The sequence below is a fragment of the Balaenoptera physalus genome, assembly GCF_965194825.1.
Source record: "Balaenoptera physalus genome assembly, chromosome: 11".
NCBI classification, from domain to species: domain Eukaryota; kingdom Metazoa; phylum Chordata; class Mammalia; order Artiodactyla; family Balaenopteridae; genus Balaenoptera; species Balaenoptera physalus.
The window spans coordinates 81,251,451-81,278,044 of record NC_138896.1 but is presented as its reverse complement, the minus strand read 5'-3'; the positions used below and the strand labels follow the sequence as shown (position 1 = coordinate 81,278,044).

At 43.4% G+C, this 26,594-nt stretch overlaps 1 protein-coding gene and 1 long non-coding RNA gene across 18 annotated transcripts in view; one reads left to right on the top strand and one right to left on the bottom strand.

Annotated features, from left to right (window-relative positions):
- The window catches only part of FHIT (fragile histidine triad diadenosine triphosphatase), a 1,480,075-nt gene that overhangs the window by 1,272,701 nt on the left and 180,780 nt on the right, over positions 1-26,594 (top strand). The window lies entirely within an intron of this gene.
- On the bottom strand, positions 1,122-26,594 carry LOC309638538. The gene is made up of 2 exons (XR_014251192.1): positions 7,691-26,594; positions 1,122-7,290 (listed from the first exon to the last, which is right to left on the bottom strand). It is a non-coding gene; the product is annotated as an uncharacterized lncRNA (long non-coding RNA).

The window sequence follows — 26,594 nt, the reverse complement described above, 5'->3', positions numbered from 1 at the left end:
GAATATGTGTTTCAAGTCAGAGCATTTTGTTAGAATCTTTTACATATATGTTACTCACCCTCCTTCCCCGAACCTCATTTTTCTGTAAGACAGAGGCAGTACCGTCGTATAGGTTCAGTGGTTGAAGGGATTAAATGAAATAGTCTATACTTAATTATTGGCGTTCTGCTTATTTATAATAAGCCATCATCATTAAATGGTAGCTATGACAATGATTGAGAAGCATCAAAGAACTGGAGAAGGAATTCCACAACTTTGGTGGTGGTGATGATCTCCATCACCACTCCATACATAGAGCAGAGCATGGAACCATCCTCACTGCTTTGCTGTCTGGCCGTTGTAATTACACATGAAAGTAGGACTGTAGTGCTGGTGCCTCATCTGTCTATCTCCTGCCAGAGGAGAGGACCTGAGGTCATTCACGAATCTGGGTTTCCGGCAGTTACCTTACCTTTTCTGTTATAGTTTAGTTTGATTACTTGAATGACAGTCAACACTCTGATACTGATTTTCAATGCATATACCAAAGCCACACACAATTAAAATGACACTAGATGGAGGGTAGAGGTTGCTATTTTGAGTCCTGAGGCTGAAAACTGAGATTGACATGACTTCACACTAGCAGAGCAAGTCGGGATTCTCAGCAGATTCTAGCTCGTTGTCCCAACTGCGAGAGCAAGGGTGAGGAAAGAGAAAAAGAGGAGAGGGTCATAGACGGTTAGCACTGGAAGGGACCTTAGAGACATCTGGTTCAGGATAGCAAACATTAAGCAGGCATCTTCTCTCCATTTCACACCCATGGCAGACATCCTTATTCCTCAAAGGTGATTTTTCCTATCAAGTTCAGAGTTCTTGATATGACCTTCTAGGTAGCACCGGCTCATTGTTTGGAGTTGACGTTTGGTTTGAAACCTCTTTGTTAATCCTGATTTTGTTCATCTCCCCTTATTTATATGAGATACCTAATTATATTACTTCATTATATTTTTTCTTCTTCAGTAGAAAATCCGTCTGTAAGAGGAGAGCTTTCTTCAAAAGAGAAATCACCTACCTTTTCTCCCGCAGCCTAGCCTATGTCCGTCAGTTCTCACTGTGGAGTGATCCACTTGGTGATTCTTTACAGTTCTTTTAAAGGGATCATGTGTTTTAATTTCAAGATCTAGTAAAAGAATCAGTATATATGCTGCTTCATATTACGAGCCAATAACTTGCTGTATTGGATGCACTCATATGAAGCTCTGGTACAAGGGACTACCGTACAAGAGATAGTGCTACTGTCAAAAAATGTGCCAAGTCTTGAAATTTTGTCATGATTTTAAATGCCTCCTCCTTTCCAGCACTTGCCTGTGACAAATAGACATCTCAGCTATAGAAGGGCTTTATTTTGAAGGTAGTTTGATAGATGTAGATCATATGGCTACCTTTGCTGGCTAATTTAAGATCCTATGATGGTATATGATGTAGTTACGTTCAGTGGAAAAATTATATACATATGTATGTATATGTACATATACATCTCACATGTGTATACCCAGACACACACACACACATGCATCCATGTTCAAGGATATATTTTTAAAAACGATGTGGCCCAAATATTAGAAGTACAATATTCTAGTCATTATTTCTAGTTTTGCTCTCATCTCTGAGAAATATTTGCTTACTGGGTATGAAATACCTACTCTTCCTTGTATGTATCCAACAGTCCATCATAAAAGTGGTCAAGTTCCAACATGTGCACATTATGCAGAGAGAGGTCCTAAGAGTAATATTTGGTTGGTCCCAAAGGAAAATCTCAGATCTTCATCACTAATCACATTCTGCTTTGGTGTCACACTTGAGAAGCACTAAGTGTCACTGAGACATTTTTTTCTCTGTCACTTGGGCAATGCGCATTGGGTGGATTTGCTACTAGTCATGATTACATTCATTGTATTGTTTCAAGGACAGGAGTCAACCGCTCTGGCACACTCACTACACGTTTGGAGCTCGGCTGGGCTGTTGTGTTCTTCTGTGCACTCATCAGTTTGCCCAGTGTTTACAGAGTTATTAGTTTGATAGGGCAGACATAATAAAATACCACAGACTTGGTGGCTTAAACAACAAATATATTTTCTCATAGTTCTGAGGGTAGAAGTTCAAAGTGTCAGATTGTTCAGCTTCTCCTGAAGCCTCTCTTCTTGGTTTGCAGAAGGCCATCTACTTGCTGTGTCCTCACATGGTGTTTTTTTCCTGTGTGTATGCATCCCTGGTGTCTCTTTGCGTGTCCAAATTTCTTCTTATAAGGGCGTCAGTCATCTTGGTTTGGGGCCCACTTCATGGCCTCATTTTAACTTAATTGCTTCTGTAAAGTCCCCGTCTCCAAATACAGTCACATTCAGAAATTCTGGGGGTTAGGGCTTCAACATGTGAATTTTGGGGGCACACCCATGACAGTGAGTGTATACTGTGTGTTTCCCAGTTCCTGTGCCAAGCTCCAAGGGCCACAGGAAATATAGTCAAGTCAAGGTCTTTGTTCTGTAGAGCTTGCAGTGTAGTGTGAGAGACCGAAATGGACGGTAAGCGTCAAAATAAATATTTGATGACCAATTAAGATTAGTTGATGAAAACAGAATGGATTTAGCCTGGAGGTTAGTATAAGGAAGGGCTCGGTAAGAAGCACCATTTAAGCTGAGAGCTGAAGGATGATGGTGATTTTTGAAGATAACAGCTAGCGTATATTGTTTCATATATGCCAGGTATTCTTTTTAGGGCTTTACATATTTAGTTTAATTTAATATTCACAACGATATAAGGTAGACACTATTGTCCCCATTTTACAGATGATGAAAAATAAGGCACAGAGATACTATGGAGCCTGTCCTTAGTCACACAACCAGTATGACAGTTTGACTCCAGACCTGGGGCTCTTTGCCACTAGGTTAAGGAAGAAGAGTTTGCTGGCTAAGGAAAGAACAGTGCATGTGAAGGCCCTGTCTCAGGAAAGTATGATTTATCCTAGGAATGGGTAATAGGCAAGTGGGGATGCAGCGAAATGATCAAAGAGGAGAATGGTGCCAGAGGAGTTTTGTGAGTCAATCCTGGAGGACTTGGAAGACATATTTCAGGTTTTGTCCTTTATTCTTAGAGGAACAAGAGGCCATTGAAGGACGTAGCACAGGAGAGCGCGGGGATCTGAGTTCCACTTGTTGAACGTCAGGCTAGCTGCTGTGTTTAGAAACGACTGTAGAGGGGCAACTGTGGAGTCAGGAGGCCACTGAAGAGGGCCCCCCAGTCATCAGGAGAGAGCAGTGGGGGGTAGGAGAAAAGCACCCAGACTTAACTTGAGTTTGAGGCATGGAATCCTTGGGACTTGGTGATGGATGGAGGGAGAGGGAGAACTGGAGGGGTCACGAATGACTCTCTTAGATTCTGGCTTGAACGATGGGTGGATACAGGTACCATTTACCAAGGCGGGGAAGAATCAAGTTTAGAGATGGGGCAATGGAAATTTTAGTTGTGGACATGTTGGCTTGAGACCCTTCTATGTCATTCACAGGGAGCTCTCAAGCAGGTTGTTTGACATTTTGAGCCTGGAAAGCAGAGGAGAAGTAGGGACAGAGGCTATGAATGTATTTGTCATAAGCATATGGATGGTATTTAAAGCCGTGGGATTAAATGGGATCAACTAGGAAAAGTGTGTTGCTAGAGAAGGTGGGATATAGAACCAAACCCCGAGGTTCTCCAACATTTAGAATTTGTGTAGAAGGAGAGTCAGCAAAGGAGACTGAAAAGTATCCGAGGGGGAGAAGTAACACCAAGAAAGAAGGTCATCCTAGGAACCAAGTGAGTGGGGATGGTGGGTATCTATGGGAAAGAGTTGTCGGCTGTGTCAGACACTGCTGTCCGGAGCTCTAGTGAGATGGGGACCATTGAATTTGGTAGCTTAGAGATCACTGATGACCTTGGTAAGAGCCATTTTGGTACATGGTCTCACCAAATCTTTACAGCCACTCTGTAAAAGCGATACTATCATCATTCCTATAGCAGAGACAAGAAGATCAAGACTCAGTGTGGCGGGGACCTAATCATGGTCACATATTTTGTGAGTGGCGGCTAAGCTTTCAGAACTGGAGCTGGCAACTCAAGGGTCTGAATTCTTCACCATTTTTCTCTGTTAATGGCATTGATGCAGAAAAGTAGCAAATGGCAATGCCAATTTTATTTCAGTCCCTTAAATCCAGATTACAATCGTAGATATTTAAATTCAAAGTGATTTGAGAACAGTTTTGAGTTCTCATCTAAATTCTGTACCTTGCAGCTCTGGCTTCCTCATTTTTAAAAGGATGGGATTGGAAAAAAAAAAAAAAAAAAAGAACTATCTCCAATGTCCCTCCTAGATTTTTAATATAATTTATATAATTGAATTTAATTTATATTTTACATTTAATTTAAATTATATTAATATAATTTAATATAATATAAGAAACTTTCAAAAGGAAGTCATGAAACACCTCCGCTTCTCAGTGCCACTCTGGCCTTGAGTTCACATTCAACATGGACATGTTCATCATAAACTCATTTAGTGCAGCTTTTATTTTATGTGCCTGGAATATGCCAAACACTCTCCTTTCTAGGTGTTTGCTCAGGCTTTTCCTCCACCTGAGGTGTCCTTTACTCCTGTCTCCCTTTGGGTGTCAGATCCCAGATCTTCCCACGATACGAGTCTTAACCTTAATCCCCTTCAGCACTTATCACAGTTGTCCTTAGATGAGGGGTCGTGTGTGTGTGTGTGTGTGCACGAGTGCGTGTGTCAGAGGCAAGGGAGCGTGATTTTTTCCTTCCTTGTATGTCTACAAGAAGCCTGAGCACAATGCTTTTCTCAAATGCTGTTTGTTGAATTGAATTGTTTGCAAATTATGAAACATGTCTTGAGTTCTGAAAGGCCTGGGTCTTTCAGAGGATTTATGCAGGTGAGCTGAAGGAATTGGAAAGAATCAGACCTGTATTTTAACAGAGAAGCACAAACACACACTTGGAAAAACAAAACACAACAACAACAACAACAAAACCCTCTAAAAATGTTAGCTTCCCTCCCTTGATTACTGAGGCTGTCACCAATTGTTGGAGTACCCATGAAGGCTTCTTGGGTTCTGATTTGCTTCTAGTGTTTGGTTTTCTCCTTGTTCCTCTCTTCTCCACTCTTCAATTAACGCGCTATTTTCTTGCTCAGGCCATTTCGTGACTTGAGCATTAAGACCAGAATACAACAGCCTCTCAGAGACCTCCCACTTGGGCACAAAGAAGGCAAAAGGACAGACAACGCTTCTGCGGTTTGGCCTTAAAAGCTGAAGCAGAGCCACTCCTTTAACACACTCCCTTGGCTCTTGCTACGGGTGCCGGGACCTCTGGACCTGGAGGTGCGTCAGCAAACAGGCGAACACTCAGAGACCAGGGTGCAGCTTGTTGGCAACACCCTGGGCACTCACGGCTTTGCAAAAGGTGACACGTGAGCTTGACCCAGAAGCCAGGGCTTCTGATACGTAGAGAATAGCAAAGGAGCTACAGAGGCTGGAGAAGCTCCAGCGGTGGTTTTTGGATTCAGTCCGGCCTCTGTCCGCAGGCTGCTGAGGGGGAGGCTGAACATGGCTCTGGGCCCGCCACCCTCATGGTAGTTACCCGCTGCGGTTCCACGCCATTCCCTTTCATATGTGAAGATTTCTTCAGCATGAGTTTTTGGGGAACAAAGGGAAAATGTACCTTGCTAAAAATATATTTGCCAATGCCTGGACCAGACTATGCCGTCCATGTGGTGATGCAGAAGGTGGGGCTGGCACACCTGGTGGGGACAGGTTGCAGAGGACCTGGCAGGTCATGCTAAAGAAGTAGACCTGGCCCTGCAGCCTGGGGAGCCCTTGGGGGTGTGAGGAGAGGACAGGGCTGACTGGCTCTGAATTGTGTGCGGTTAGTATATCTGAAGTCAGTCAACTCAAAGTGCTTGAGACCTCCATCCTGAGAAATGTACGCACAGGGAAACATACACAGAGAAAGGGATGTGCACACACACAACCAGTGCACACACATGGAGGGTTATAAACATATACACACACAGAGAGAGAGAGAGAGGCAGAGAAGATGCAGAACAAGACACACCCAGAGGTGCACACATAGAGACAGACACATGACAGACATCAGGAAGGGGGCCCTGAAGGACAGACAGAGAAGGACAAGAGAGAAACACCCAGACACACACTTGGGTAGAAAGACAGAAACAGAGACAAAGAGCCAGAAGCTGACATGGAAATAGAGGCAAACACACAGGGAGAAAGGAAGTGAACCTCTGGAGTTAGGTCATGGACCAGTCTGCTCACGGTACACGCGCTCCTGCATTGGCTGATGTGCCGCACGCCTCTCACAGCTGAGCATCTTGCTGTGGGAGTGTGATCCTTGTGGTTAAGTATGTTTTTTGGCTGCCTCTTTCCCCCTAAACCCAAACCTGGACTCCATCGGGTACTCAGTTGTAGAACTTGTGCTTGGTTCCAATGAGGGAAAATGGGAATTTTTGGACTTGGTGAGGGGAAATCTATTCATGGAATTTACAGTTGATTTAAGGGATCTTTCCAGGGCAGTCTAACCATCCACGATTTTTTCACCTTACTGCTACCCTCAGAACCTAGTCTCTTGCAAGTGAAGAGCAGCTTGAAGTGATCACACGTAGGTGGTGAGCAGGACTGTGACGTAAAGGCTCTACAGGGTGACACCAGAAATGGAGACCGTCGAAAGGCCGTGCCTGTAGATCTGGTCAGGGAGATGAGCACCTGGAGATGGCCTGTCACAGTGGATGTGGCTGGGGGAATGGCCATGAGAGGGAGGAGATTCCACAGAGCCTGGTGGATGACTGGCGGGGGGTTGGGGGGAGGTCAGTGTGACCCAAGTGTCTCTCACCTGGTATGTCTGGAATACTGGCTTTGGTGATGAAATGACAACCTAAGTGTTATACTTGGTGAACTTAATGTGCAGTCTGGCTGTCCTTGTAGAGATATTCAGCAGGTTTTTTCAGAAATGGCCATTAGGGAGTTTTGTATTTGGGAGGTAGAATCGTTTGGATGATGAGAAAAATGCATAGGTATTTCCCATATCTTTTATTTTTGAATGTATTGTGTTTCTGATGCTTTAGCATCTGGAACCTTAATGACTCTGGAGGGGCTGCCCATCCAGGGCTAGCCAGTTTCTAGAGCTAGTAAAAGGCTAGCCTGTGAGTAAGCCTTCCCAATGCACACCAACCAATCCAGAGCCCATACACCCAACCACCTTTTTTTTTTTTTTAAATGTAAAGTCTGCAGGGCGTATATAGGTGTTCAACTTTTTTCCAGATTTTATGTTTTTGGTTTTTTGTAAAGAATTTTTATTTATTATTTATTTATTATGTTTATTTTTGGCTGTGTTGGGTCTTCGTTTCTGTGTGAGGGCTTTCTCCAGTTGTGGCGAGTGGGGGCCACTCTTCATCGCGGTGCGCGGGCCTGTCACTATCACGGCCTCTCTTGCTGCGGAGCAGAGGCTCCAGACGCTCAGGCTCAGTAGTTGTGGCTCACGGGCCCAGTTGCTCTGCGGCATGTGGGATCTTCCCAGACCAGGACTCGAACCCGTGTCCCCTGCATTGGCAGGCAGATTCTCAACCACTGCGCCACCAGGGAAGCCCCCACCCAACCACCTTTTTTATGAGGCTCTCACAGGGCTCTCACACCCCAGGCCACTATCCACCTGCTCTAATCACCCCAGGACCAGGCACCAGACAGCTAGGGGCAGCCCCTGTGCCCTACAGCCTGCTGAAATTATTCAGACTAGCCAATCCTAAGCTTGCTTATCCTGTCTTGCCCATTCCTTTCCATGGAAACCACATAAAGGCTCTTACTCATGGTTTTCCCCTCCCCCTCTGCCTCCTGACCAACCCCAGTTTTTCCCCATGTGGCCCCATGACGTGGCATGTCCTCCGCTTTGGAACCTGAGAGTATAATGAACTGTCTTTTCAGTGGCAGTCGTCTTCTGATCTGTTGGTCTCACCATACTTAAATAATAGTGAAACCTATATTAAAACATCATGCGAATAGTAGCTACAGTGGAGGGCAGTGAAATTCACTGCATGTACAAGGAACCCAGGAATTTCTAGGTGAGGCTGAGGGATCGGTCATTCTCAGTAACACTGTGGATGCCCTGTATGAGATCCTGGACCAGGCAGAGATGAAGACTGTGAGAGGCCCCGTGAGAGGAATTTGGGGGAAGCAACTGGAGGCCACAGTCAGCAGGACTGGAAAGGGGTTGCCATACCCAACAGTGCAAGTTTAGAGGAGGTGATTGTTGAGTGAAGATTGTAGATCATTGTTCTTAGGGACATGGTGGGCAAGAGAAGACCAGTCTCAGTTCTTAGCTGTGAGATGCAAATGTTGTGGTTGGGAAGGTGAGCCAGGGGAAGAACTGGGCTGGCAGGGGTGATGGCCCTGGGGATAGCTGGGTGAAGGGGCTTTCCAGGGGGAGAGTTGTTGTTGATCTAGGGAGTGAGGGAGGCAGGGAGCTAGGAGGCTGATGGGAGCAGCTGGTGATGTGGGGAGGCCTGTGTAGCGCTCAGAAACCCTAAAGTTTTAGTGGGAACTTAAATGTGATATGGGACAAGAAGAGTCACCTCCCCAAGGTGAGAGGCCTTAGGTCTAATGGTCTCGCTCCTGGACTGAGGGCCTAGAGGTGGCTGAAGGGTCTCAGGTGTCCAAAGCAGCAGAAGAGGCTGAGGCATTGCAAGCTGGTATCAGGGTCCTCTTCAGAATTCTTGTCTGAGTTAAAGACAAACAACCGGAAGTGCTAACATATTTTTTTATACCCATTTTATCAACAGTTTCTTTTTTCTTTTGGAAGCAGTGTCTGTGGTCATGAAATTTGTCAACTCATCTCATTTTGGGGGTCAGTGTAGTTTAGGAGTTCCCACTCAGTGTCAGTGGCCGTGGAGTCCTCGAGGCAACAGAGCACAGAATAACAACCTCCATTGCTCTGTCTTCTTTCTGTGCTGTGAACCCAGTTAAATGCACACTAGTCCGTGGGAAGGGAACACAGATTATTTCCTCTGGGATTGTATAGGGTGGGGTTTGTGGCCTGATGACACTACATCTCTGGGAAAATCCCTTCACCCCCTTAACCTTCCTGAGCCTTAGTGTTCTCACCTATAACACATGAATAATTATAATACTCAGATTATGGGACTGGTGAGAAGTGTACAAGCTAAGAAAATGTGTACAGAGGATGTCACCTACCATATCAGTGAACAGAGGATGTTGTGACCAACGAGCCATCAGTCACTGTAGCTCTCCCCCCACCGCCACCCCGGGACCGAGCATCCTGAGGGGAATTCAGAATGGAGAAAAATAGGCTGCTGGCCCTAGACAGTTAAGGTGCATATCAAAGGAATGATTTCAGTGAGACTCTTGCATCTTTCCATACATAGAAAATTGCTAAATTCATTAATTTGAGATGTCTATTTTTTCTTTAGTTAGCAGAAATCTTTTGATAGTCAACTACCTGGTTTGTTTCTGCAAAACTCCTATATATCCTGGATCCCCCCTTACCTCTTTGGAACAGTCCTTCAGAGCTATCTGAGAGGCTCTCTCCTGGGCTTAAGTCCTCAGCAAGTCAGCTGAATAAAACAGAATTCTGAACTTTTAGGTTGTGCTTTTTTTTTCCGTCAACAGTGGTGTCAAACACTTAATACAAAGCCTGGCACATTCAAGGGCTCCTGCTGCTGTTTTTGTTATTGTGGAACCATATGGATCTATTTGGGTCAAAACAGTGAATCTCATCCATTTCATGTGGTTCAACACAATACTATTACTGTGAGCGCTACTGTTTACTCATATGAAGTTGTCTCATTTATGGGCTGCAGAATTCTTGTGCCTGTTGAGAACTCATCATGAAGACAATGGCCTATCAATGTTATAATCAAAGGTATTTTCCAAAGTTATATAGAGTAAAAGGAAGATTTTTTCCCAGTGCCTGTTAGGTCTGTCCTGGAGGAAAGGGTATGTGTTCCCCTCCTGGGGACTACAGTGAATTCATCTGAGGTCTTACATTGAAGTAACGCCAAGCCATCGAGTTTGCTGTTCCTCATTCTGGTGGAAGGTGGAGGTCGGGGAGCTGAAAAGAAAGCAAGTAAGCAAAGAACCACAATGCTTTTAGATAGTGGTAAGCACTGTGAAGACATTTAAAGAGGCAGTGTAAAATGGGGGGGAGTGGATGATAGTTTTGATTGGAGGGTGAAATCAGGGGAAGGCTTGCTGTGGAGGGGCATTTGCAGGTGTGGAACCCCCAAGGACAGAATGTGCCTGCTGTTATGGGGGATAGACGAAGGTCAAGGTGGCTGGCGTATATGAACAAGGGGAGGAAGAATAGGAGTTGAGGTTGGCGGTGGGGTCGAGGGAAGGGGTGGGAGTGCAGATCATGGAAAGCCTCCTTGAATGGCAGTTTTTTTTGTCCACTGTGTAAAACCAAAATAATGAAATCCACTCAACTAATTGCAGTGATAATTCTTGTATTTTATATTGTGCTTTTCCTTTAACAAAGATGCTCCTGTTACAGCACATGATCCTTAGAACGCCCATGGCAGAGGCGGTGGGGTGCCGCGGGGGGAGTATTCTATTTGTGTCTTCATTTTATAACCAGTGATGATACTGAGACCCAGGGAGGCCAGGAAGCAGGGTGAGAATCTGGCCGCCATGTTTTCTTACCTACACTCCTTCCGCAACTCCCCCTGTGACCCGGTCTTCTTTGGAGCTTTAATTCCTTTGGAAGAAAGACTCTACAAAGCTCAGGTATCTCATTATTTAATTGTTGTGATTTGTAAGGAAGATAGCTGTTTATTTAATTCAAAGTCATACCCTTCATTCCCCTCAGCAACTCTCCCTCATTAGATATAATAAATATAATTAAATATAAGGCTTGAACTAGGTTGGAGGTGCTAAACAATTGCCCGTGTATCGAATATGATGTTCATATGTAAACACAGCCTGCAGATCAGAAATTCTGAAATGCGTGTGTGCTTAATTAGCTAAATGTGAGCTCCAGGTTGGCATAAATAGATACTCCTCAATAAACGGCCCTGTGTCGCCGTGCTAGCTAGAAGTGTGGTAGCCGAGAAGAAATTAATCATTAACACATCTGGGTCTGTGTATTTCTTCTTGTAATTAGTTATCCTTTCCAAAGTATTAAATGATTTACATTGCTCCCAAGCCATGTATCCATGGTAACCATGGTTTTTGATTTGGGTTGAAGTCTTACAGTAACTGAATGAAAAGCCAGGTATGTTTGATTCAGTCTCTTGGTGGACATTAGTGGAAAGCTAGATAGATACCCAACTCCTGGCAAGGCACTGAGGAAGACAGCCACGGATTCTGCTTATAGGTTAGTGAGGCAGCTAGGAGTGCTGTCTTTGGAAGAGTCAAGGTGAGAGGAGTGAAGATCCTAAGTGAAACTTCTATAAAGAAGTTAGAGAAAGAAGAGGTTAGCTGAAGAGACCAAGGAAGGATTCCTGAAATTTAAAAAGTTACCGATAAAGAATTCATATCTAGAATATTACAAGAACTCTCAAAAGTATAGTAGAAAAATCCAATTAGAAAATGGACAAAAGGCCTAAGGAGACATTTCACTGAAGTGCACACATGATGGCAGATAAGCACATGAAAAGATGTTCCACATCACTAGGTCTTAGGGAAATGCAAATTAAAACTACCTGGGATATCACTACACAGAGATTAGAACAGATACAATAAAGTGGCAACACCAAAAGCCGGCGAGGTGGTGGAGAAACTGAGTCTTTCTGGTGGGGATAGAAAATGCTACTGCCACTCTGGAAGATGGTTTGCAGTTTCTTAAAAACCAAACACACACTAACCACAGGACCCAGCTGTTACACTTTTGGATATTCATCCCAGAGAATGAAAATTTAAACGCAGGCAAAAACGTGTGCCTGAGTGTTCACAGTAGCTTATTTGCAGTAGTCCCAAACTGGACACAACCAAACGGTCCTTCAGTAGGTGAATGGTGTAACAAAATGTGGTATATCCCTACTGTGGACCACTACTCAACAATGAAAAGGCATGAGGTGTTGGTACTGGCAACGGTTTGGATGGATCTCAAAGACATTATGCTGAGTGCAAAAAGCCAATCTCACAAGGTCAGCTAAAGTATGATTCCAATAGAGCATTCTCAAAATGACAAAATTATACTGTTGGAGAACAGATTATTGGTTGCCAGGGGTTAGGGACAGTAGGGGGAGGAGTGCAAGTATGGATGTAAGGGGACGCCAAGGAGATGTTTGTGGTAATGGATTTGTTTTGTATCTTGGTTACAGTGGTGGTTGTACATCTGTAAACGTAATAAAGTGACTTAGAAGTATACACACATTCTACCAATGTCAGTTCCCTGGGTTTCATATTGTACTGTGGTTGAGTGTTACTGTACCTACTACATTGTCTAGTGGCTGGAAGAACTAGGTGGAGGGTACGTTACCCAGGATCTCTCTGTACTATTTTTACACCTTTCTTTGAATCTATAATTATCTCAAAATAATTAAAGTGTTTGTAGAATGTTACCAATAAAATAAAAATGATAACCATAGTTAACATTTAGAGACTGCCTACTGTGGGCTAGGCCTTTGCTAGCATTTATTTTACATAATTTATTCCTAATTCTCAGGGAGAAAATGCTAGGAGATGTATAAAGTGTTACGTCTGTCTTACAGGTGAGGAGGCTGGGGCCTGGAGAAGTCAGGTAACTTGCTCTGAGTTCCAGAGAGTAGTGCTGGGCTGCGGATTCAAACACAGGCCGTCCAGCTCCAGAGCTGCATTTTCCACCACTACCCTCTTCTCTAAGCTGCCTGTGGCTCTCAGGGGTGTGTAAGTTCTACTGACTTAGGACACGTATGTGACAAAGGAAGGGTATCGGGGTATAGAAAAATTCTCATGGTAGAGCCAGGTATGTTCTTTCTTCCAGTCCTGGGCCGGCCTTGGTACTTGAGAGAGAGGAGAGAGTTGCAGAGTCTCTAAAAAGCCATTGTTGACTATGCCTGGCTCCAGGCAGGATGTTCTGCGTTTGTGCAGGTGGTGGGAAAGAGGCCTCTGTGATTAGCTGAGGAGCGTGGTGTTGTTCTCATTCCCATTTGCAGTCAATGGTTCTAATTGAAGTGAAGGTTCCCAAGGTCCCCGCTTCTCGGACTCTATGCAGAGAAGGGCTGGGAGGAAGGGGGCATTGCCAGTGAAACAGGTGTGAGTGTTCTTCTTCCTCTTCCATCCCTGAGATATAAATCCTCTTCCAATTTCCATGCTGATTTACTTGAGCTTGAAAATATTTCTTTGCCTGCTGCTGCCTAGCGAGCTGCCTAATCTCCTTCTCATCCCAGGCTTAAAAACATCTTCGACTTCTGTCAACCTGAAAATGCTTGGTGCTTGCCAGCCTTCTCCTTCTGTAAGCCTGGTGCCCTGGTCTCCCTCCCATGTTCCGCTTGCTACCCGCCTCGTGTAAGTGCTTGCGATACCAGGAGTAAAATCTGAGCAAAGCTGCACGATCTCCAGGACTCACCCACAGATTTATTGCGATGCCTCGGTTTTTCTTCTTACTAGTGTAATAGGAGGGCAGGTCTGTGCTCAGAGTAGTGGACTTAGCATTCTGGTTGAAACCTGCTCAACTGTCATAATCTCTCGGGCTGAACTACCTAGATAAAGACCTAGTAGAGAAGTGAGTTGCTGAGGGGGAGAGAGGGACTGGGTCAGCTGGGGTCTTGGGGGCATCGCCTGGAGGAACGTCCACCTGGGGCCTCTTGGTAAAGAGTGAATTGCTGTTCTGTTCTGTTCAAGGAAAAGCCTTTGTTTCTGTCTTGTAAATGTGACTTCCTCAACCACACCCACTCTTGGTTGAATATTTAGCCAACAACCTGATAAAACTCATCCCTAGATGTGTTAGGAGGTGGAAATGAGATGTGGGCTCAAGCTGGGTTTGGGGAGTCAACCTGGGGCACGGGAGTGTCGGGAAGAAGGTGGTTCCTGCGAGAGGCACAGGGCATGGATTCCAAAGATCTCTGGAAAGGTGGAGTCCAAGGCTGGTGATTGCCTGAGAACCAAAGAGGCTGCCTGGAGGAAGGGCCACATATAGAGATTAAGGCTGAGAAGCTAAATATGGATGCCCAGCGGCAGGGCTGCAAGGTGGAGAACACGGTGAAGTAAGAGTTCAGAAAGGTTGGAGTGGAGTGAGCAAGCCTACCCTCGGAAAGAGCCTTAGAACCGGGCATCTGGAGGCCCTCTGTCAGGGGCCTGCCACCTCCCTGATGGTGGTGATGTGAATCGTTCAGCACGATCCTTCCCTAGTTGCTGAGGCTACTTTGAGATCATGAGAAGAATCCAGGTCCCAGGGCCTTAGGAGATGTTATTGGCCTTGGTATGGGGCCAGGCAGTTGGGGGAAGAGAGCAGTTTACAAGAGTAAGCGCCCCTCAGAGGTGACATAGCTTTCCACCCATCACCAGACTTCCGGTTCCCAACCCTTCCCAGGTCAGCTGCCCCCACTGCATAGCAGCCCTTCTCACCTTAACAAACCATGTCACACAACATGTGTTTGGGATTGTTGTCAGGAAAGAAAGACCGGGGGCGTCTGTGCTCACGGAATGTGATGGTGCTGTGTGCCTTCATCTCCTGGGTCTCTTCCGGCCCCTGCAGAAGTCCCCATCTCTCATGGTCCTCATGATAGCCTGGTGACTGCAGTGAGGCCCTGAGTCTCACGTGCTCTTTCCAATGTCTGCTCGCACGTTTTGAATCCAAATACAACACAAGTCCTCAAAGTCCACATAAAGCCAGCCAAGAGTCCCAACTTTAATTGTATACACAGTACCCACAATGGGAGGCTATAGAATGTTTTAGGATAAAAGAGAATGTGTGATACGATAAGAGGCCTTTTGCATGAACAAAATAAAGCCAAGTGTGGGAGAGACAGAGACAGAGAGAGAGGCAGAGACAGAGACAGAGAGAGAGGCAGAGGGAGAGAGAGAGACAGAGAGAGGTCATAATGTAGAGCAATTTTCAGCAGAAAAGAGTGAGAGGCTGGTGAGGAGATTGGTGTTTTGTGTCTTTGCTATTTTGGCTGGACTTTCATTTTGGCAAAACTCAGAGTTAATTTGATTCCCCCGCTCCCTGCACTGTGCCTTCACAGAAGAGAGCAATGTTAAGGGTAGTCGACAGTTTGAGCACAGCATCTTACACTACTATATATCGGGCTGGCCAAAAGGTTCGTTCGTTTTTTTCCGTACAATGGCTCTAGTAGCACTTAGTTGTCTTTAACTTCATCCGAAACAATCTTGTTAGATTGTATGTGACAGCTGTCATATCAGCGTGCATTAAAAAAAAAAAACTTATCAAAATTGGTGAATTTTTCTATAGCCATTTTAATATTGAAGATGGAAGAAAAAAGCAACATTTCTGGCATATTATGCTTTATTATTTTAAGGAAGGTAAAAATGCAAAAAAAGATTTGTGCAGTGTATGGAGCAGGTGCTGTGACTGATCAAACATGTCAAAGTGGTTTGCAAAGTTTCGTGCTGGAGATTTCTCGCTGGACGATGCTCCGCAGTCGGGTAGACCAGTTGAAGTTGATAACGATCAAATCAAGACATTAATTGAGAACGATCAACGTTATACCACACGGGAGATAGCCAATCTACTCAAAATATCCAAATCAAGCGTTGAAAATCATTTGTACCAGCTTGGTTATGTTAATCGCTTTGATGTTTGGATTCCACGTAAGTTAAGCGAAGAAAAACCTTCTTGACCATATTTCTGCATGCAATTCTCTTCTTAAACGTAATGAAAACGTTCCATTTTTAAAACAAATTGTAACAGGTGATGACAAGTGGATACTGTACAGTAATGTGGAATGGAAGAGATCGTGGGGCAAGTGAAATGAACCACCACCAACTACACCAAAGGCCGCTCTTCATCCAAAGAAGGTGATGTTGTGTCTATGGTGGGATTGGAAGGGAGTCCTCTATTATGACCTCCTTCTGGAAAACCAAACGATTAATTCTAACAGGTACTGCTCCCAACTAGACCAACTGAAAGCAGCACTCAAGGAAAAGTGTCCAGAATTAGTCAACAGAAAATGCATTATCTTCCATCAGGATAGAGCAAGACCGCATGTTTCTTTGATGACCAGGCAAAAACTGTTACAGCTTGGCTGGGAAGTTCTGATTCATCTGCTGTATTCACCAGACATTGCACCTTCGGATTTCCGTTTATTTTGGTCTTTACAAAATTCTTTTAATGGAAAAAATTTCAATTCCCTGGAAGACTGTAAAAGGCACCTGGAATAGTTCATAAACAGTTTTGGGAAGACGGAATTATAAAGTTGTCTGAAAAATGGCAGAAGGCAGTGGGACAAAAGGGTGACTACGTTGTTCAATAAAGTTCTTGTTGAAATTGAAAAACATGTCTTTTATTTCTCCTTAAAAACCGAAGGCACTTTTTGGCCAACCCAATACACAAAAGTACGTGCCATCCCATTTATTTCTGCTATTTCTATAAAGAATTAATTGTATCTCCTGGTTTCAAGTCCAGTAGAGATTCAGGATCAAGAGATCCATTCCTGCAATCTCTTGAATGTCGAGCAGGAATGCCTCCTTTTTCCTCCTCCTTCTCCTATTTCACTTAATTGGTCCATTCTGTGCATATCTATGGAGTGTCTTCTGTGTGCTAAGCATCATTCCAGGTGCTGAGGTCACCACTGTGATTATGTCAAAAAATTTTAAAAAGTAAACAGAGATTGTAATTACAGGTGGGGAAAGGGGATTGTGTTATGGAGACGGTGTTATGGTGGGGGTTCTTTTATATTAAGGAATGGGGAGAGTCCTCACTAGGGAGGTGTCTTACTTCAGGCTACTACAACAGGACACCGCAGTCTGGGTTCATTAAACAACAACACTTTCCACGGTTCTGGAGGCTCGGAAGTCTACAATAAAGGCATCTGCAGAGCCGGTATCTGGTGAGGCCCTGCTTCCTGGTTTGCAGATGGCTCCCTTCTTCTATCCTCACATGGCGGGGAGCAGAGAGAGGGAAGCAAACTCACTTGTGTCTTTTATAAGATCCCTAATCCTATTCACGAGGGCTCCACTCTCATGACCTAATTACCTCTCAAAGACTGCATCTCCTAATACCATAGCACTGGGGGTTAGGATTTCAGCATATGAATTTTAGGGGCACACACGCATTCAGTTTATAGCAGGAGGTAACGCTTGAACAGAGACGTAAATGATAATAACTAGAAGAGCTGCTCAAATTGGTTGTGCATTTCCTTATGGTGACAGGAGCTGTGCTGAGGGCTCTTCGTGCGTTATCTCATTTCATCCTCTCTGCAGTCATTCGAAGAAGGTACATTATTATCTGCATTTTTACACCTGTGGAACCCAAGGCTCACAGGTGTAAAACTGTTTCCCAGCGTCACTCAAAAAATGACAGTTGGAATGGGAATGTCATCTTTGGTCATATGACCTTAGAACTTGACAGACTTAGCCATCAAGCTCCACTGCCTGAAGCTTTGTATCCCTAAGGGAGAGGCCCCCAGGTCTCTGCTTTCAGTCTCCTTCCCCAGTGGGTTGAAAGCAAAGGTTGTCACGCTGTGCCGTGCGGAAACCCCAGGGCTTCTGGGAGCTGGGATATGTGTGTGGGGGTCTTGCATCGGCTTGTGGGAGAATGGTTCTACTTCTGTTTGTTTTATACATTAGGATTCAACTGAATAAATTTTTAAAGAATAGATTGAACTCCTTAGAAGAGAGTTGGAAGGTGACTTGTTCCATGAGTATTTATTTAAAAATTTAATTTAAAAATGAAAGTTTTTGGTGGTCAGGTAGCAGTAGTAGAGGTGAGGGTGGTAGCAGCAGAGGCGGCAACAGCAATGGTGGCTGCAAACACTGACCCTGATGCTGATTAAGCTCCAAGCATGAGTCTAAGCGCTTGTGGTACTAACCCATCGAGTCCTCACATGGGGTAGGTTCATCTTATGAAAGAGGATTCTGAAGCTCTGAGACGGGTGACTGTCCATAGCTGGTAATAAGCAGGATCAGGCAATGAGCTCAGCTGCAGAATCTGTACATCGTTATCCTGTGACACAGGGTTGGGGACCTGCAGCTTCTCTGTCACTGGGCTTAAAGTGAACGCTATGCTTGCTCTGAAACCTAGATTTGGTGGATGCGTGTCTGTAGTGAGCACTTTACAGCTTGCCCTGGGTGTGGGACTCGTCATTCATTCAGCGTTACCTGTGACGCTCTCTGTCTAGACTTTTTGCTGGTGTAGGTATGATGTTTCTTGGGAGCAGAATATGATTCCCAACTTTCATAACCATGAGCCCGGCATAGCCTGCTTGTGTAACTCATTTTAAAAGATGAATTGTTGGTTAATCACATTCATGAATTAAGCCAATGCTGGCAGTAATCAGGGCCAGGCAGCGTCCTGAACCAACACGAAGAACCACTTGTTTCTTTCCCTGCAACAACACACAGTCAGCCATTGGATGATCCTCTTGACCAAAAATTAATTCCCAATGTTAAGAGGCATAGGAAAGTCATCATAAACTGTTCATCCGACCCTCGCCTCCTGCACAGCCAGTCCTGACCGGTGGGTGCAGTGAGGGAACATTCGTGCTAAACGTTCCTAAGAAGGTCTCCACCACTGTAAATCCTGGGTCTGTGGCCAGATTCCTGGTAAATTTAAGATGTCATTAGAATTCTGGCAAATTTAAGATGTCATTAGAATTCTACTGCAGTTCCTTCTGTAAAGGAGGGTTCAGGCTAAACGCATGATGCACTGCGTCTTCCATGAATGGTGAACCATGGAGACTGAAGTGAGCAAGTGTTCCATTCTGGATTAAAGAATTAAAGGAGTTTAGTCAACAGAAAGCCCAGGCCTCAGTCAGTGAAATCATCCAGAAAAAGAAATGCTATCGATTTCTCACATTATCTAATTTCTGGGCACTGTCTATGGAATCACTCTGTCTCATTGAATGATGAAGTATGCTATGAGAAAAATGAGGGATGGGTCCAGGGCTTTCCCCATTGCCTAGTTCCTTTTTTTATTATTATTGCCTTAGTAGTATTCATCGTTTGTGCCTCAAAGCCACCAGACAGGGTTCCGCAAATCTCCCTGGCCCCCTGTGTGGGAGCCAGGCTAAGATATGCAGCCCTCTGGATGCTCCCAGTATCATCACTCTAGACCCAAACTGAGATATGATTTAGGAGGTCCCTATAAGACCAGCGATCTTTGGCCTAATCGGAGTCATTTATCCTGTCTTGAGCTATCAAATCAGTGCTCATGGGTTGCAGGGAGTTGGATGAGAGTGGTTCTTCTTGTATGTTTTACAATGACTACTTTGAAGAGAATCTCATTTGTGAAGTTAATGCTCTCTGTAGCATATCTGGGTAGAACCCTTTCAAGAAGTAGCAGCTCCGCTTAGCAGCTCTGTAGGCTGAGATTTACTCCATCCTAAAAGAGGATGTCATTTCTAAAGCACGTCTCCGAAATAAATACCTGCTCTCTTGAGTTAGGAGGAAAATGTAATGCTCTAAAAGATGGTTCTGCCTAATTCTTTCTAATTCAGGAACGTTAGAAGACAAGAAAGCATATGGATCGAGAGAAAAGCAGGATGTGAAAAAAAAAAAAAAAACCAAGGAGAAGTATGATAAAATTTGGATCATGCTAAATTCTATTTATGCTGCATGTTTTATTTTGTTGAAGTCTTATGTGAAAATAGCCATATTGAAATGGTGGAAATCTTTTATTCAACTCGTGTGAAGGAAGGATAATGTGTGTTGGAAAGATTTTGCAGTCACAGTGAAAGTAAGGAGCATATAGCAAAGGAGCTCATAGCAAATCATAAAATGTTAGGAGAGGGTACAGGTCCCCTTAGGAACTCTTAGCTACTTGCTGTAGTTCCTGCTGCAAATAACAACACAGTCTCACAATGTTGCGTGCAGGTCCAGAGTTATTTATTCATACTAAAGAAACGCAGCTCTGTGTAAGTGAGTGCCCCCTGAGAAAGGTTAAATAAATTGTCCCGACCCACCACTAAAGCAGGCCGACGTGTCCTGAAGTGACAGCTGTCACTTTAAAGCATTTCATCACCTCTCAGCGGAGGTTGGGTATCTGGATCTTATCACACTGCAAAGGATCTTTGTTTCTTGATTTCTCCTGGCATCTTTTTTTCCCCTCTAGTTAAACAATCCAGTCTTAGCTGTTGGACAAGGAGAAAATAAATAAATATATCGTTAAGATTTAGTGATTTTTTTTTTAAAAGCACCTGCTTTTTGGAACACCATTTGCAAAAAATTATTTGAATTTTTAACTGTTTGAAATGATAATGCCATAAAACTATATTAAGTAATTTTCCTAAATAGTAACTTGCACTGATAGCAATATGTGACACCATCAACTTGAAGCTCAACCTAGGATCTTGTCTGGATTCAGTTACTTCAGGGTGACCATTTGATACTCAAGTCATGTGTCTGTTTAACCACGTTCAGAAATGTCCAGTCTGTAGTGTCCTGACCTTCCTGGTCCCTTTCCTAGCACTAGAAAGGGAATTAGCACAAGCTTGCCCTTTATGGCTGACTTTTCTGGGTTTCTCATTACTTTTATTTAAACCAGATATTAAAGGCAAAAACTGTACTAGTGATGCACTTGGCTAGGGAGATAATTAGGAAACACTGTCTCCATAATTACCGCATCACTGTCTCTGGAGGGACATGAAAGCTTGTCCTGTCCCTTTAACAGGACAAGTTGCTAATCCCCTTAACATTTTTTACCCCTTTGGACCGATAATATTTCACAAAATTTTTGCTTTGTAAAATACTCCTGAAGGGAGGCTTAAGCAATAATGCACAGATTATGGAAATGATGCTCATTAAGTAGAGGGCGAGATTCTGGAAAGCCACAGAGCTGCTTCAAAACATGTAACCTCCATTAGAGGCTTCATTTGAATGTTAATTCATGGAGCAGTAAATGTTTATTATTTTATGTTTTATTGAAACATAAATTAAAGAAGTGTAATTATGTGTATGGCAAACAGTAAAGCAATGTACATTTGTCACGAAATGAGTAAGACAAGGAAAAATGCCACCACTGTTTCATTTGCATCCAAATCCTTTATTGTATATCCAACAGAAAGACACCCAGAGGGAATAACTCTGCAGATTAATGTTCTGATATGGTGTGTAAATAAAAACTACTATGCTAGATATTCTTCCTAGTGAAGAATGCATCCTGGAATTAATTTGTGAAGGTCAGAAGCTATCCAAAGAAAGGGTTCTTCTTCTCTCCTGAGAGAGAATCACAGTGACTCTTATTAAAGTTAACGCTGAACAAAGACTCCCTCCCCTTGGCAGTCGGCTGGATACTGATTGTTTTCAGGATAAGCGTTTGCTCCAGACACTCAAGCATATTTGAGAAGTTTTTAAAAAGGACATACACGAAGCTAGAAAGATAAGACCTTCAAACTTACATTTTGATAAAATGATACTTTTCAGTGGAGAAGAAAGGCATGTGCCATGCAGTCAGAATGGCTCCACCTAGACCACATTCTTGCATGTGCAGGAACTCCTAAGCAGAGGGAAAAGACAAGAGTGGTGAAGAAGATCTATGTGTATGAGGTTACCTTTTTCTTTTTCTTTTTTTTTTAAGCAAGCTAACAAATTAAGATTACAGTCATCTCCCCACCCACCCATCTATCCATCCATTCATTTGTCCATCCATCTATTCATCTACGTATCCATCCTTCCAACAATTACACAATGTGTTCTCTAAGCTAGGAATCTGGGAGGAGAGGGAAAGAAATAATCAGGAAGAAAATATGGTAGGGACTAAGCTAGAGTTCCAGACTAATGAAAGAGAGAGAACTGTAATTCTTGATATTTTGTGATAAAAGCAGTCATTGAGATACATACAAAGAATCAGAGGAACCCTGGAGAGTCTGAAGGCCACACAGAAGAGGTGACATCTGAACTGGCTCTTAAAAACTGAGAGGAAGATGGAGAGAAGGAGGGAAAGGAACTCCACATGGAGGGAGTTCCTTTTTAATTTTTTCTACCAAGAATATATAAACACAACAACTACAATGGTAGCTCATAAAATACAAGGGTGACAGATCCTGAAACATTCTTGTATCTCTTGAAAGTTGTTTTACTGCAAGTAGCACTAAGGCGCTTTCCCTGCAAGGCAGCAAACAGAACCAGTTTCACAAAGAACCTTTGACCTCCTGCCTGTGTGGCTCGACAGGAAGACTCTACCCTGGAAGGGTCTGCCTGGGCTTCCACTTGCCTTGTTGCAGGAGCATAACCTAAGGTTGCAGGAATGACCATATTTGAGGATTATCATGGTTTTGCAGATCTTGCTTGAGTTGGTCAGCTTTTTTAAGGGCAATGATTACAAATTCTACTGTCTTCTTGCTGAACAGTTTTAAGAACTTGAAGCTGTTATTGTCACTTTGAACATCAATCATGAGCCAAAAGATGATAATATAGAATATTTACAAGATCTATCTCAAATTTGTGAGACATCTGTTCTCTCACGGGCCTCTCTTGCACAAGTGCTCAGTATGCTGAGGGTGAGTGGTATACGGGCCAGAGGGATGATGGCTCCTACTGGCCTGTGTTTCACTACACCGCAGGTGCCGGTAGGAAATGTCGTACCTGGGCTTTGGAGTTGAGAAAACCTACTCACTCTGCCTCCCAAGGCCTCCATTTCTTTATCTCTCCATCTTTCAAGTGGAGAGAAAACCAATATTCTAACACATAAAATTATTGTGTGGATTTTATGAAACAAGTAGATAAAGTGCTTAGACCAATGCTGGCATATTCCAAATATTCAGTACATTTTATTTATTATTACTATGTTACACAATAGTAGTTTTGAAAATATTTTTGACAACCCACTTCTGCTATAAACCAGAAGGCTCGGTTCTCCAGCGAGCCTTGCTAAATAGATTCCACTCCAGACCATCACCCACCCCAAAGCTCATGTTTTCTTCCAGGCTGGATTCTTCCTCACTTGGTTTGGGGAGGCCTCACCTTCTGCTGCAAAGTTTAGGGTCAGTGTGAAAACACTACCAGCTACTAAGTTCCAAAATAAATGTCACTGGAAGTACTTCTGCTCAAGGGCCTTGAGGACACCTTGACATGTTTGACTCAGGAATAAAATTAGTTGTCTGTCTAAAGGCACAGGCACAGTGATGGTTTCTGGCCCTCGTGTTAGCAGGTTCCTTCTTGCAGCCTATTGCAGCTGGTGTGCCTTTCATGAAACAGAGGAGACACAATTTTCCAGGTGCCCCAATTGTCCCAGTCGAACTGAGAAACTTTTAAAAAATGTAAAAGGTAAAGAACCAATTCAGTTTCAAAAAAATCTCTGACTTCGTTGAGACCCTGTGGAGTTTCGTGGCTTAACGGTTGTGTTTTTAAGCCGTACGTCACTGGTGCTGTTCCAGTTGTGAGTTGTAATAATATATCATGAGAGGGATGGTGCGCCAATGATGTATGAGTGCAGTGCATCGTCTGAGCGCCACAGCTTTCATGATGTATGGCTCCAAACCACAATGAGAGTTTAAAGGAGCTTTTAGTGACCAAGCAGCTTTAAATTTCAAATTTTTAAAAAATTAAGGTCTTTTCAAGTCAAATACAAGCAAGCTGATGGAATCTGATGCTGTATAGAGTGTCACTGAACTCTGAAAGCCTGGGTATGTGTCTTTTCCTTTGGGCTTTAAGCTCACAAGGTGGAAATAATTGGCAGGCTCTTCTTCAATTCCCCCTCCACAAGAAGAGAAGCCCAGAGAACTGAACAAACATGAGCGAGTGTCAGTGCATCTATTTTGCCCATCAGTTTCCCCCGTCTTCCACGCTGCACACGTGAATAGCTCATCTTCACTGCAAAGTACTGGATCACGAGATGCTGTAATAGGTAGTGGGTAAACCCAGGAGAGATTTGTTTTCTTTGTTTTGAGGTGTTCTCCCACTAAAATTTAGAACAAGAAGAACAGATAAAAAGTAGATTAACTTCCTCACCCATTGCTCACAAATTCAAAACAGGACATAGGGGAAGAAAACTCACCTTTTCTATCATTTGTCTTGGTAAAGTAAAGGAAGCACTGATTGCAAATGAGAAGAAAAATAAAAGATGAATAGCATATAGGCCACTCACCCTGAGAAGGAAATGGGACCTATTGTCATAGTTCCATCACCTCTCCTGTTTTAACGATACGTTTGTAAGACAGCGATGTTGCTTATGAGAATGTACCCACTTCATTTAAAAACCACTCGCTTTTGGGGGCAAGGAAATCACTACCAATTAAGAAAGCGGGTGCTGGGAGAACTGCTCCTCCTCCTCCTTTTTTTTTTTTTTTTTTTAACCCTACTACAGTAAACAGAACAAAATGAGAAATCTCCCTGCTGTTTGTGTAGTAGACTCAAACGGGAACATTAAGAGACAATTACATTTCAAGTGGCTTCTTCCATTTTCCTTTAGTGAGTGAATTAAAGGGAAGAATGGTGGTAGAGTTACTGCCATGTGGAGAGAAACATCTGGGCATGAGGCATTAACACAGCCTCCCTTCCCATTATCTTGCCTCTAGTTTTTCACTTCTTTGGCTTCCTCCAGTAGATTGTAACTCTCAAATTACTGTAGATTTTTGGTGTCTACCTCCTACCTCTCCCTGACTTCCAAAGGGCAGAACATCCTCTTTTCATCAAATAGAACCATTTACTGTCTCAAAAAGAAGTCCCAGGCTTCTTTTCTTCTGTACTAGAGGCTTAAGTATATAATCTAGGTAATGTAAGCGTTCAGAGCAGACCTCCCCAAGATGTGCACTTTGGCACGTGGATTCTGTTGAGCTAAAGGCAATGGAGACCCTGTGGGCTCAAGAGAAACTACTTCCCCTCCCTTAACTACCTAGAAGAATTTCAATTGGGGATTTTTCCCAGAAAAAGAGTTATTACCAAAGATAAATTTTATCTAAATGTCCCCGTCTATATGGCAGGGCAGACATCTAATTACCAAACTTTGCTCTTCTTCTCATCGTCCTGTGAATGACCCTCCCATCCTTGGAAGCCCCAGTCCCCTCTCCCATTCCTTAGCTCAGGACAGCATATGTACCTCATTTTCGTGTTCTGTCTCTATACCTCTCATATATATTCGGTTCCCGTATGTACAATATTAAATTTGATTTTCTCCTGTTAACCTGTCTTATGTCAGTTTAATTCTTAGAGCAGCCAGAAGAACCTAGAAGGGTAGAGGAAAGTTTTCTTCCTCCCTGACAGTAACAAAGATGTGGAAATAAATGCATCACCCACTACTCTGAGGCTGTTGTCATTTGAACAATAGGAGTGATGCAGTCCTAGCATCTAAAGAGATGGGGGCTGTTTCATCTGTTATTTGAAGAATCCCCCAAATTTAGTCCACTTCTTTTCTATAGAGAAAACACGGACACACCATTTAGTCATTTCTTTCTCATAAGGTAAAAAAAACTTTACTTACACATTTATAGTACTTTCACACCATTCATCTCCCCATTTTTAAGTCATTATCAATGATAACATTTGCTACCATTTACGTGAGAGCATTATGTGCCACTAACTGTGCATAAGGCTCTATATGCATTGTCACATTCTCACCAAAACACTGAGACATAGGAACTGTTACTGTGTCCATTGCAGCAGATGAGGAAACGGAGGCTTACAGAGAGTAAGTAAATTGTCCAAGGTCACCCAGACTGGTCAAAGTGGCAGATCTGGGATTCTAAGCCAGGTTGAGGGGATGTCAAATCCCAATTTAGTTAGGCTATCATCCTTCCCAGTTAGATAACTAATATTTGGGTGAGTGTATGCCCTGGTTTATTTGAAACAGTCTGGGTTTAGACGTATACGTATCTTCGTCGACTTACAACAGGGTGACATCCCAATAAACCCATCGTAAGTTGAAAATATCATTAAGGTGAAAATACATTTAATATACGTAACCTATAGAACATCATAGCTTAGCAGCCTGCCTTAAACGTGCTGGGAACACTTACATTCACCTACAGGTGGGAAAAATCATCTAACACAAAGCCTATTTTATACTAAAGTGTTGAATAGCTCTTGGACCTTATTGAATACTATTACTGAAAGTGAAAAACAGAATGGTTGTCTAGGTACAGATGGTTGTCAGTGTATTTGTTGTTTACCCTTGTGATCCAGTGGCTGACGGGGAGCTGTGGCGGCTGCCACTGACCAGCATCACTAGGGAGTATGGACCCACATATCGCTGCGAGCCTGGGAAAAGATCAAAATTCAAAGTATGGTTTCTACTTATTACATTTGCACCATTGTAAAGTTAGAAAATTTTAAGTAGAACCATCATAAGTCGGTGCCCATCTATAGTTATAAACAGGCCAGTGTAGTGATGAACAATGCCTCCTTTCACTCCCCAAATTCCCCTTTGGACAATAAATTATATGACCCCTCACTAGTAATATGCTTCATGCTGGGAAATCTGATTTCTGCTGGTTTTAAGTATTTTTATCTGCCTCTAAG